Source organism: Balaenoptera acutorostrata, chromosome 13 (genome assembly GCF_949987535.1).
Source record: "Balaenoptera acutorostrata chromosome 13, mBalAcu1.1, whole genome shotgun sequence".
In the NCBI taxonomy this organism is placed as follows: Eukaryota; Metazoa; Chordata; class Mammalia; order Artiodactyla; family Balaenopteridae; genus Balaenoptera; species Balaenoptera acutorostrata.
The window spans coordinates 79,376,580-79,389,456 of NC_080076.1; the positions used below are offsets into that span (position 1 = coordinate 79,376,580).

The 12,877-nt window shown below is 53.2% G+C and overlaps 1 long non-coding RNA gene across 1 annotated transcript in view; it reads left to right on the forward strand.

Annotated features, from left to right (window-relative positions):
- Positions 1-275: 275 nt before the first annotated feature.
- Positions 276-12,877, forward strand: part of LOC130704671 (uncharacterized) — a 121,973-nt gene continuing 109,371 nt past the window's right edge. Inside the window, exons 1-2 of the long non-coding RNA XR_009005126.1 lie at positions 276-416; positions 8,501-8,713. This is a non-coding gene — a long non-coding RNA (uncharacterized LOC130704671). The remainder of the gene's footprint in view (positions 417-8,500; positions 8,714-12,877) is intronic.

Here is a 12,877-nt window from a genome sequence, read left to right on the forward strand (position 1 = left end):
ATAGGAGGGGGAGGAGAGGAGCGGGGAAACTGGCCCCCCGCAAACCGGGGAGGATGAAGACCAGGGAAATACACGAGACCTCTCCCCGGCAGGGCATCGGCGGGTCAAAGGCCGAATCCCTCCGCGGGTCAAAGGCCAAATCCCTCCGCGGGATGTACGCCTGGGCTGACCCAGTTCAGGGAGGTCAGGCGGGCGTCTCAGAACGCGCCCAACTGGGATTTAAAACGTGTAAACCCTGGGTTCGGGCCGACTCCGTCTCGTCCAGGCAGCCTGTCTTGGGGGCACCCTAACCTCTCCGAGCCTCAATTTCCCCATGTTGGAGGTTCCACCGAGGTTCCACCGAGGCTGGAAGCCGTAGAAGCACGTAGGAAGCTACAGGGTCCCGCATCAGAACCAATTTCCGGCTTTGTGCTCCAGTAAGTGGTTATAGAAAGTTCCTCTCTCGTCAGCTCGGCACCCGCCGGCCAGGGGCTGCCGGGATTCGGGAGCTGCGGCGGTTGATCTTTTCCGAGAATCCTCCACTTGCCGCGCCATCGGGCAGTGCGAGCGGGGCGTGAGGTTAACTTCCAGGCTTTTCGTTAAAGCGTCCGGGAATTAACCGGCGAATAACCCGGGTGTCTGTAGGGGCGAATGAATTGCACAGGAGGCTAAGCGTGGGGACCCTGACCGGGGGAGCCGGGGCGCGTCGGCGGGGACCCAGCCCAGGAGCGCAGAGCGCAGGGCGGGGCGCACCGCCTGGGGTTAGGAGTCGACCTTGGCCTTCTCCCGGGTGGAAGGAAAGGGCGAGGATGGGAGGATGGGGAGCGGCAGGAGGGGTTTGAAGGTGGGCTGTCTTGACTCTGGAGGGTTCAATAGGCTTTCCAAGTGTTCTTTTTAGTTTTTTCTAAGTATAGTTGGATTACGATGTTGTGTCCCAAGTGTTCTTTGAGTAAAGTCCAAACAATGCCCCGAGCTCCAGTGACTATCCAATGAGCGAGCGAGTGCTCTAGCCCCTGCCTGCCTTTCAGGACCGAGCTTCTATTATGTCCCCGTCCTCGACATCCAGCTGAGGGGGCGGGGGTGGTCCTCCCCAAGACCCCAGGCCCTGCATGGGTTCGCGCTCGGACCACTCTGCCCACGCCCTCTCGTTTCCAGCGGGCCAAGCTCGTCGAAGGAGGGGACCAGAGGAGCGCTGACCTCCTCGGTGGGAGGAGATGGAGGTTGGGCCCATTTCCCCCTCCTAGACCCCGCTCGTAACAGCCCAGAGGGCAGCGACCTCGCCCGGCGGCCACGGCCCACCCCCTCCCTCGCGCCCCCCACCCCCTCCCGGTCAGGCTTTGAAGAGCGCGTTTTACGAACTTTTACATTTTCCTTCTGGAGGCGTGTTTGTTCTTCTCAGTCACCTCGCTCTGTTTTATGAGCTTCAGAGCTGATCTGCACGTTCTTCCCTCCGTGTAATTTCAATGTGAACTCTCCCCGGAGCGGCCTTTCCCCTCTTGCAGCCTGCCAAGTCGTTTGAAGGCTGCACAAACATTCTTCCTCTCTCCCAGTCCCCGCAGATCTCGGTCTACACCCGCGAGGGCAGGCGGAGGCAGTTACCCCGAGAGTTCCGGTGGATTGGAGCCCTTCAGCAGACGCATTCAGACCGTTTGGAAGGACGAATTGGGGGAGGGGAGGGGAAACATTCGAATAGCTACCCCCGTGGTCCCTCTTAAGGATTACGATGAGGTGTGTGGGTGTAAACATTCCCTAATCCATATTCCAAGTTTTGGGAACGAGGATAGTGGAGACGCACAGGGATTAGGGATAAGGTGATGTAAACTTGCACCTTCTCTCCATTGATCGCCTGGTTCAATTTTCAGCTGGTTTCCTGGCAAGGAGGTGTTATCCCCACTTTACAGATGAGGAAAACTGAGGCTGAGGTCAGTTTCCCAGCCACCCTTTTGGGATTCAAATCCTATTTTGAACAACCCTCTTCAGAAGAATAAAGGTCAATACTTAGGGTTTAACATAACATTATTAACTACTTCTAACAAGTGCCCTTCCTTTGTTAAGCCACCTGCTATGGTTCTAAGCCATTTGCTTATTTATTTCTCACAAGTGTTTCTCACAGTGACTCTATGAATTAGGTACTTAACACATGACAGTAAAGTCAAGGCACAGAGATGTTGTTGCAGCCCAAAGTCACACCGTGAGGAAGCGCTGGAGGCAGGGTTTGAACTCAGGGGGAGGCACTCCTAACCACCAGTGTCATGCCTCTGGGAGAGCCTTTCCCAGCTCCCTCCTGAGCCACGTGAAAGAAATCTCAGGCTTACTGACCCTGGGCTGCATTTTCCTCCCCAAGGTCTGGGGACGAACAGGAAGATGGGGATGGGACAAGGGGGTTACATAAGATGGTGACTTCAAAGGCAGTCACCACTAGGGTATATAGCCTTGGCTCTGGGTGGCTAGCCGGGGGCACTAGTCTACAAGCTGTGGGCTGTCCACCCTCCGTCTCTCACCCTACCTCTTTGTAGTCCAAGGATGGAGAGGGTGATGGAGAAGACTGAGGGCAGAAGTGGAGGGGGAGGTCTTGACATTGAAGGTGGGGGAGACAGATTAGCGGTTGATAATCAGAGTAAAAATAATGAGAGTAGACATCCTTTATTGAGTACTTACTATGCCCTCCATAATAAATGGTTCTTTTCTTATGTGACTAGCCCTATGGGTAGGGACTTTCAACTATTCCCTTTAAAAGGCACAGAGCCAGTAAAGTCGTGGCTTCAGAGCTCCAAGAGGGGGGAGGCTGTTGGGGGGGGCTCACTTTGTGTAAATCTGGCGCATTTCGGTGGAAGCAGGTTCTGACTTTCTCTGATACAAACCTCAAACAGAATGAGAGGATCTCAGGACAGTCGGTCCAGCCACCCTCCAGATGGGGAAACAGGCCTGGTGAGGGGGTGGAGCATGACCTTCAGTCCGTATCAAGTCAGGAGGGCAAACAAAGGTGGAACCCCAAGGTCTGGGGCTTACCGTCTCCCTCCCAGGCCAGGGTGCTGACAACAGCCCTGAGGGAGGAAGCAAGGGAGGGGCGTGAGAGCACCAGAGACAGACCTGGGTTTTCCTTTTGTCCTCAACTTACTGCGTGACTTTGTGCAAGTTGCTCAACCTCTCTGGGCCTCAGTTACTCCAACTGCAAAATCATGGTGGTACAGGGGTTAGACGGTTTAATTGCTAAGTCGCCGGTGATCGTAATGTTCTTAGATGCTCATTAGGCCACAACCAAAAAGCAGATTCAGAGCCAAGCAGAATGAGTTTCCAATCCCAGGGTTCTCTGTAATCAGGCTCCCCAGACTTCTGGAGGGTGGGTGGCAGTGGGAAGCTCCCTGGATCACTGAAGAAGTGCCCTTTCTTTGGCAGGCACCCCAAAGGCTTCTTGATTCCAGCCCAACGATGGAGTATATGGGCTTCTACGTGAGAAGTGGGTTATAACCCCATCTCTGATTCCTCTGAGGCCTCCTGTTCTTGGGGCCAGTGAGCCCAAGGAATGGGGGCTGGAGGGTGAAGGTCTTGGCTAGAATAATTAGGCTTGGCCTGGGGGGTCTCTAAGACCAAGAAGCTCTGTGTGTTACTGCCTGTATATATATCGAACCAGATTGACTTATGTGAATACCGGTTTTAGGCTCACATAGACATGGTAAACCCCTGCTCAGCCCACCCTCCTCCTCCTTTTCCTCCTCTTCTTCCTCCTTCTTCTTCTTTCTATTATTATTATTAGTGCTGTTATTTAAGGGCTACACTTTTTCTAGCAGCACTGTGAGCCAGCTGTGTTGCAATTCACAGTGTAACGTGGAGAGTCAGAGAGGTGAAGACACTTGCTCAAGGTGCTCAGCCAGTAAGTGGCCCAGAGACAGAGAAAGACAGATAAAAACAGAGGGCAGAGAGAGGAGGTTGAGGGAGCAGGCAATGTGACAGACAGAAGAAAACTCCCATCTCCCTGCCCTAAATCTGACACTGAGCTGGGCCATCCTTGATACGATCACAGACGCCCAAAGACACCTGGGGCACAGAACAGTCCCAGGAAGTGGATTGTTCCTGCAGCGAGGGGTAGCCCTTAATGCTGGGATCAACAGCTCCACACATGTGCTGACGGATGCTCTGGGGCTGATTTATAGAGGTGTCTCCATTCCTAGGGACTCCCTGGGGCAGTGGAGAAATTACAGAAATCTCAGGCTTTCCTATTCTGCTCCAGGAAATGGGAGGACAAAGTGTGCGTGCGAGGTGGGAGCCAGTGCCCAGGGCAGCAGAGGAGGGCAGCCTGAGGGCCCAGCTGGTTGGAGGTTCCTGGGATGCAAGTTCAGTCAAGGTACCAACCACACGGGGGACCAGGCACCCCACTGGGGGCTGGAGGCATGGGGCAGACGGTGGTGGATAAAACCATTGTGCCTCCAGTAAGAGTCAGAGGGGGCCTTGGGCATTATTTTACAGACCCAGAGAGGGGCACTACTTGGCCAAGGCCACTCGGAGTCAGGGATGGGGCCAGGGATGGGGGTCCCGCCTCCGAGGGCCTGGAACCAGGCCCTTCCCAGCCCCCCTGCGCCGCATGGGGGAGGGATAGTGGGGTGGAGGGAGTAGTGGTGGGGTGTTTCCTTAATGGCCCCAGCCGAGGTGTCGTCGGGGTGGTCCAGCTCTGACGTTCAGCCTCAGCCTCCCTGTGCCCTGGCGCTCGCGGCGCGGCTGCGCGTTTCTCCACATCGTGGGCTGGAGAGATGGCCCAGCTTGTCGGGCCTGGGAAGGAGGAAGGGAAAGCAGGGCCTGGAGGACGATGCGGGGGTGGGGGGAGTGTAGGAGGAGGGAGCTGCGAACAAAGGGGCCCGCGCTGGATCAGGCAGGGCCGCTGAGTGACGATCCCCAGGCCCAGCGGCGGGGCGGGGAGGCTCGGGGGGGGGGGGCGGGGCGGGGGCGCAGGGAGATGAGGAGACACAAACCCACACAGAAGAGAGACCCAGGCGGAAGGGCAGAGATGGACGGAGAGGGGTCGGGAGAGAAACACACAGAAAAAAGAGACGGAGGCTGGCTCGGAGGTGGAAGGATGGAGGGAGAAACATGAGACAGAAGGATACTGAGGCACATAGAGAAACATGAGGAGAGAGAAGGTAGACACAGGAGAGACTCAGGGAGGGACAGAGAGAAATAGACTAGAGAGACAGAGAAGGAAGCCTGAATCAAGAGGGGGAAGAGAGAAAATAAAGACCCGGAATTGATACAGAGACAGAAAGGCATTGTGAGTGGGAGAAGCAGACCTGGAGAGAGAAACAGAGAGGAAGTGAGCAGAGATGGATAAGACAGCAGAACCGGTCAGTGTGATTTGTAGCCGACAGTGGACAGAAAACCACATCGATGCAAATTCACTTCGGCAGCAAGGATCTGAGGTTCTCTCTGCTGTGGGTCCTCGGCTGTCCCGGCCCAACTGGTCCTGGGTCAGGGGACATTTACCCCTGAGGCTCCAGCGTAAGGGACTTTGGCTACAATTAGTAATGGGGTTAGTTTCCTTTCCAGATAAAGGGGCTTCTGTAAGTGGTTTTGAATGCCCTGCCAACCCCATCTTCAATTTTTAAGGGTCATCCTGCCACCTCTGGAGTGGGCATCTGAGGGTGTGCTGCCCCCAGGCTGTCTGCCCCCAGGCAGGACCTCGGGGACACTCAGCAGGCCCTCAAGGGAATATCCGTCCAGCTGCAGGGACACACTTGCCTGCACACACGTGTGCAACCTCTCCCAGATACAGGCGTCTTCATCGCATATGTGTGCACATACCCTTACCCAAGTCCACCAGACACACACACACTTCACTTACTGCGGCACACACGTGTGAACTCACCCATTCATTATTTGTTTAGAATCTCTCACATGCGAAGTGTTAGACCGGACATTAAAGATAAAAAACAAGAGAGTGGAGGGGATCTCCCAGTCTCCCCCTATAGGCGGGGGTACCAGGGAGGCTGCCGGGCACTGGGCATGGGAACTGTCCCTCTGTCTTTGAGAATGTCCAGGGTCAAGGTCTGTGTCGTGGTAGAGAGGTCCAGGCCCTCCACCTCTGTAGTCAGGGCTAATAGCACCCCCCTTAGTGTAGGTGAGCTTGGAGCAAGCTTGGGGTCTCCCAGATTATAGATTCTTTCTTTCTTCATCCCCAAAGCCTCCCCACTGATATGGGAATCAGAGGACTGGGGGTCCTGTCCCTGCATCAGGTTCTCAGAACTGCCCCCCACATCTGTTTCTTTGGGGAGTCAGGCGTAGGAGGAGATTGTCTCTTCCTCCAAAGTTGGGAACCCCACCCTGTGAGGAGCTGGGACCCTGTGAGGAGTGGGGGAAGAGGTTGGATTTCCTTTTGTATTTGCCTCAGCATCCTGGGAGGGTGTGCACTTCCTTCCAGCTGGGCTGAGAGTGATGACCAAACCCAGTGGCTGCTTCCAGTTCTGGCCGGCTCTTTTCACTTCATACATCCTAATGATTGGAATAACAGCCAACGTTTATTGAGTGCCCACCGCACCCAGGGTGTTTGCCAAGCGCTTTGCAGATACTGCCTGATCAGGAATTCCCTGGTGGTCCAGTGGTTAGGACTCCGAGCTTCCAATACAGGGGGAACGGGTTCGACCCCTGGTAGGGGAACTCCAAGATCCCCTATGCCGTGAGGCCAAAAACAAACGGGGGCTTCCCTGGTGGCGCAGTGGTTAAGAATCCACCTGCCAATGCAGGGGACACGGGTTCGAGCCCTAGTCTGGGAAGATCCCATATGCCACGGAGCAGCTAAGCCCGTGAGCCACAACTACTGAGCCCACGTGCCACAACTACTGAAGCCCGCACACCTAGAGCCTGTGCTCGCAACAAGAGAAACCACCACAGTGAGAAGCCCGTACACCGCACCGAAGAGTAGCCCCCGCTCCCCACAGCTAGAGAAAGCCCGTGTGCAGCAACAAAGACCCAACGACGAAGACCCAACACAGGCAAAAATAAATAAATAAATAAATTTAAACAAACAAACAAAAAACAGCAATGCTGCAGATACTGCCTGATGGCAGGCTCAAAACAGCCCTATTACATGGGAGGAATGCTTGTGAATCCCATTGTACAGATGCAGAAACTGAGGCCCGGGGAGGTGAAAGCATTTGCCCCAAATAGTATGGCCAGAATTCATGCCCAGGCAGGCTGACTCCAGAAGTCAAGCTTTTAACTAACATCCACCCTTGGAGCAGATAGTTCTGACCTATCTCTGCTGCCTCCGGAAATGGGCAAGATGGGGGAGATTTGCATGTGCTTGCGTGAGTGGGGGTCGTGGGTAGTGTAGATTCCAGGGGTCAGCCAGGAGCTGCCCTGGGATTCAAACGGCAGAGGCCCAGGCTGGGGAGAACTTTCCAAAGAGCAGCCGTTTCCTCTGACTGCTTTAGGGGCCTTGCCCAGGCCCACCAGCTCAGTTAAGCTCTGCTTTGGTCCCGCTGGAGGACTGCAGAGCAGCCGGCTCTGCGCCCAGTTGGCCTGCCGTGTAACAAGATAGTTTATGTTATACCGCCGAGCAGAAATAAAACTACTGACTCAAGCACTGCAAACAGATGCCGCCGGCCAGAGCCCAGGGTCCGCGGCCAGATGCTCCTCTGAGAACCCCAGGAGGGTAGAAGCCAGGAGCCTGGTCCCTCCAGACCCTGCGGCTTGGGGCGGGGGCGGGGTGGGGTGCTGCTGCAGTAGGAGGTTAGGGGGCTGCTAAGGGGCTTTCGGAAATGGCCGGGGAGGAAATGAAGAAGGAAAGGGGGCCCATCTTTCCTTTCTCCAACTTACTCTTTCTCCACGAATTTGGCAAATTCTAAACTTGAGACCTGCCAGTTTCTGGATTTTAATGGCTTTTCCTCCCAGGAAGAGAGGTGAAACCCAGGAAGCCTCCTGGAAATCCCCATGAGTTCTCCTAAAATAACCCAAGTAAACATGCTCTGAGTCCCCTAAACCCCCTTCTAAGAAGATTCTGCCCCTAAGCCCTCAAGAGAGTTCTGGAACTTCACCTCCTAACTCATCTCTCCCACCCACCCCCAGGTCTGCTGCTTCATCTTCTAGACTGCAGCTGCCAGGACCTTCTTTAAAGCATTCAGGTCATGCTCTTGCTCCCACACCTTCAATGGCTCCCTATTATCCACAGTAGAGCTTCTCAAAGAGTGGTCTGAGGAGTGTGCGCATAGGAGTCCCCTGGCGTGGTTGTTAAAATGCACATTCCAGGGCCACACCCTTGAGCTACAGAATCCACCTCTTTGGGGGCCTAGGAATCTGCATTGTGAACAATCGGAAACCTTTCGGGAAGGAGGCAAGGTGTGATTTTTTTGTAAAATGAGCACATTGTAGAGTCAGTAGGGTGATGTCCAGTGGAAAGTGGGTGCAGCGCTTTTCATTCTGTTATTCAGCAGATGTTTAGAGCACCTACTATGTGCTGAGCACTGTGTTGGGGGCTGGGTGCCCGGCTTACAGTCTGGACAAGGTAAATGAGGTTCTGGCTGTCTTGTACTTCCAGTGACTTCGCAGGAAGAAGAGCTGGATGATGCTTGGAAGGTTCCAGAAGACATCATGGGGAGGCACCTCAGGACAGAAAAGTGAATTATCCACGAGGATTCAGTGGCTGCGCTCCTGATCAAAGGCTGGTGTTGGGAAAGTCTCTGAAGTCAGAATTGTGAAACGGGACTGAAGGCGCTGACAATTCTGCAGCAGCACAGACTCTGGGGAGAAGGTGAGAAGAATGAGGAAATGGGGGCATCCCTGCTCTCTCCTCTGCTTATCTTTCCTGCACACTCCAAAGGTAGGGACCTTACCTCCCCTTCCTCCCAGAAACCCCCAGAAGTGCCCGCAGTGCTCTGGAAATGTTTGTTGAATGAATGAAAGAAGGGAGGTGGAAGAGGGAGGGGGAGATAGAAGACAAAGAAGGGAGGAAAGAACAAAAAGAATGAATAAGGAGATAGGAAAAGAAGGAAAGAGACAGCAGGCCTCCTGTATAGTTCATAAACCCCAGACGTTATTTGGAGTAGGGGTGAAAACAATGTGTGTGTGCACGGATGTAGACCCTAGAGAATATTAGGGTCTATTCTTAGAAACCAAGGCATCTAGGAACGCAGAAGTGGCCCCTGTCCTATGGTCCATTCTCTCCTGGGGGAGGAAGAAGGCAAGGGAGGCTGATGTAAAAAGGCGGAGTGCTGGCACTTCCCCGGCGGTCCAGTGGTTAAGACTGCGCTTCCACTGCAGGGGGCACGGGTTGGATCCCTGGTCAGGGAACTAAGATCGTGCATGTCCTGCGGCGTGGCCAAAAAAAAAAAAAAAAAACATGGGGGTGACATTGGGGGAGTGGAACTGACCTGGCCAAGGTTCATATCAATGAGGGCAGTCACTGGGGCTGCCAGGGGAAAGGCGATGGGGGGTGTGTGTGTGTGTGTGTGTAACAGGCAGAGACTTTCAAAGCGATCAAAAAAAAAAAAAAACCTCTGATGAACACTCTCTTCTACTCCTTCCCTCTCGGACCCCATTTCCTCCCAGTCAAGGCCCAGGACAGACACGCCTGAAAGTAATTCTAAGAGGCAGGGGAAGCTTGAGCAATTATTTTTACACTAAAAAAAAAATTTTTTTTAAAGCCCTCAAAGATACAGGCATGCTCAGGGCTCTAAGACTGTCAGAGGCCCTGGCCACCCCATCCCTGAGTGCGCCTTCCTTCCCAGCCCCCATATGGTCTGGCCTCTATCTTCTGCCTGCCTGTGACAGACAGGCCAGGCCAGGCCCCCCCAGAGACCACTCCCTCCCCAGCTGGAGGCCTGTCCCCTCTGAAACTGATCCCGGGCCTTTGGATCTAATTTGTTTCTCTGTCTGCCGGGTTTGGGGGGGTCTTGCCTGGAGACATGGTGGTCACAGGTGACATCAATCATGTCTGCATCTTCCCAGGGACGGGGATAGGATATCAGAGAGGTGACCAAGCATTTGCCACATGATTCAAATCATCTCAGCATTGATTAATTGGGTTCATCCTGAGTTTCTGAATCATAACAACTGTTTTTCTCCTTCACCGAACATCAACAGACCCTTAAAGGGGAAGGATCCATTTACCCAAGGCATGTGGTGCATTAAATTGATCAGCTCCTATTAAATGTTAAATGCTGGATGCGTTTTAGACAAAGTCGATTTGCTCGAGGTACGTTTCAAAGGTTGTGTGATGATTAGACATCTCTCTCCCTGCCTCGCCCCTTCCTCTCTAGCTTTTCCCGGGACGTGTTTTGGCTTTGGCCTCTGACAGATGGGATGCGGGAACGTGTGGGCTGATGGAGAGGGTCCTTTGCTGGGGCGGGGGGAGACAGGGTAGCGGAGAGCCCCTACAGACTGTTTAAAAGAGATACAGTTTCTGAAAAGTTTAATAAGGCAGAAAACAGTCCCGGATGCCAAACTTGCCTTCCAAAAGTTAAATATCCGGAATGCCTCCTGCCCTGAAACAGAGGAGAAAACAGCATTTCCCAAGCCAAAAAAAAAAAAGGGCAGTTTTCTAGAGAAGAGAAATTCTGTTTCTACACTGGTATGGGTTCTGGAAGCTAAATAACCCAATATGCTTGGCCTGGAAGCAAAATCCAGTTCTGATGTGATCAGTCAGTGAGAGGAGGGTCAGGAAAAATAAAATCAAAGCTCAGGCAAGTTTCCAGCTGTCTTTCCTACGTGTGAAAAGAGATGCTCGGCCGGGCACCCATCCTACTGGCGGTGTGACCTTGGACAAGTCACTATGTTTGTCTGAATCTCAGTTTTCTGAGATCTCAGTTTTTTAGTAAGAAGATTAATGATATTAACCGGTCTGTTGAGAAGTCTAGATTAAAGGAAGGAAGGTTAGTGAAGTAACTCAGCAAATGCTGGGTTCTTGGTAGACACTTGATAGTTAAAAATGTATGTGTTTGAGGTGAGGACGGGGCTGTCGCCAGGAGGTCCTGGTGCCTCATGTGTGTGGATTCATTTGGTTCACAAAGTTTCAAAATGTAGGTGAGCTCCAAGATTTAGCCAAGGGGACATTTTTGGCTGTGATAACTGGTGGGAGACCTGGAAGTGGAGATCGATCTGTAAGTGTGGGCTTGGCAGCCCCTAGTGATGTTGGAAGAGTGCATTGGAAATTGATTAGCGTGTCTGGAAGGTTCTCAGGGAGAGTGGAGGCTCTTCACACCTATGCAGTAAACCTCCCAAGAATCCCCCCATGAGCAGGGTTTTCTCTCCCAGCAACAGGTTCGGGTACTTGAAATGACCTGCATCCTCTGTGACCCCTGACTCGTTCTTAGTGATGGACAGAAGGTGATGGACAGGTTCACCCATACTCTGTGGCTCTGGGTTAGGGTGTCTCTTCCCAACCTGAGCCATGTTTCTGTGGCTGCTGCTTTTGCCTCTGCTAAATCGTTTTGTGGAATGATTGGGCTGTCCTGGTGTCCTGGGAGACAGCTAAGGGGACAGACAGATCACATGGGGAGAAACACAGGAAGAGGTGGGGACAGTCCAAAGAGAGACAGAAGGAGACTAGAGAGAGAGACACACACACACACAGAGAAAGAAACGCAGGAGAGAAAAGGATAAAGAAGAGAGAGAAAAAAAAAAAGCAGAGAGAGACAGAGACAATTACCCCTACCCAGAAATACAGAGGAAGGGGGCCAGGAGAGGGTCAGAAATACCAGGCGGTACCTGCAAAGAGAAACTGAAACCCGAAGACATAGTCATACAAGGAGAAAGAAGGCAGAGGTAGAAACAGAGCAAATGAGCAGGCAGATGCGATACTTGAAATGCCATATCTTGGACTAGTAGGTGCTTTATTCTTGGGCTCCTGACTCACGTTTCTCTCCCAGAACGTGGAATTCCCTATCAGTGTCACCAGGCCTTCAAAGTCCCCTGCTAGCCTGGTGCCCTGGGAGGCACTGCTGGGGTACCACAAATTAGACATCGGGGCGGCAAGGCAGGATTACGTCAGGGGAGGGATGGACGGTGGGAAGGATCAAAGGCAGCCAGGGCCCTGGATTCATTGGCAGGACTCCCAGTGGGGCCCACAGGCCTGAATTCCTGGCGGGACCCCCGGGAAACATGCTGCTGGGCAGATAGAGACGTTCCAACCGCAGGCTGCCTTCCCTCCCTCCCTCCCTCCCTCTTTCTCTTGCATGTTCCTTGAAATCAGAATTGAGGGTTGGTGAATGCTTCATTGAACTCAAGATAGCAGGTCCTGCCCTTCCAAGGGACCCCAGTTCTTGAGTCTCAGTTCCCTTGTGTGTGAGATAGACATTCTAGTAGCAGGTGGGGACTGCCCTCCCAAGTTATCGAAGACCTGATGGAATTATGTTTAAGTGTTCAGGAGGAAAAAAAGTAAAAAGAAGAAGAAGGAAAAAAGGGGGGACTTCCCTGGTGGCCCAGTGGTTAAGACTCCACGCTTCTACTGCAGGGGGCGCAGGTTCAATCCCTGGTCGGGGAATGAAGATCCTGAATGCTGTGTGGCGTGGCCACAGGGGGAAAAAAAAAAAAAAAGAAAGAAAGAAAAAAATGAAAAAAGGGAATTCCTTGGCAGTCCAGTGGTTAGGACTCGGTGCGTCTACTGCCGGGGCCCAGGTTCGATCCCTGGTTGGAGAACTAAGATCCCGCAAGCCAAAAAAAAAAAAAAAAGAAGTGTTCAGGAGGGCAGAAAGATGTGCTGGTTTGGAGTGAGACACTCTTGCGATTAAATCCAGCTGTCTTTCCTGAGACTTAGTCTTCTCCTGTGTAAAATGGGGATCACAGAAGGACCTTTCACTGCATTGCCGTGGGCTGTAAACCATCACCGGTGCTCAGCTGAGCCCAGCGCCTGGTGCCTCAGAAGCACGGGACCCACGGCAGCTCTAGGAGACAGAAGCCAGATTGCTGCCCGGACAGG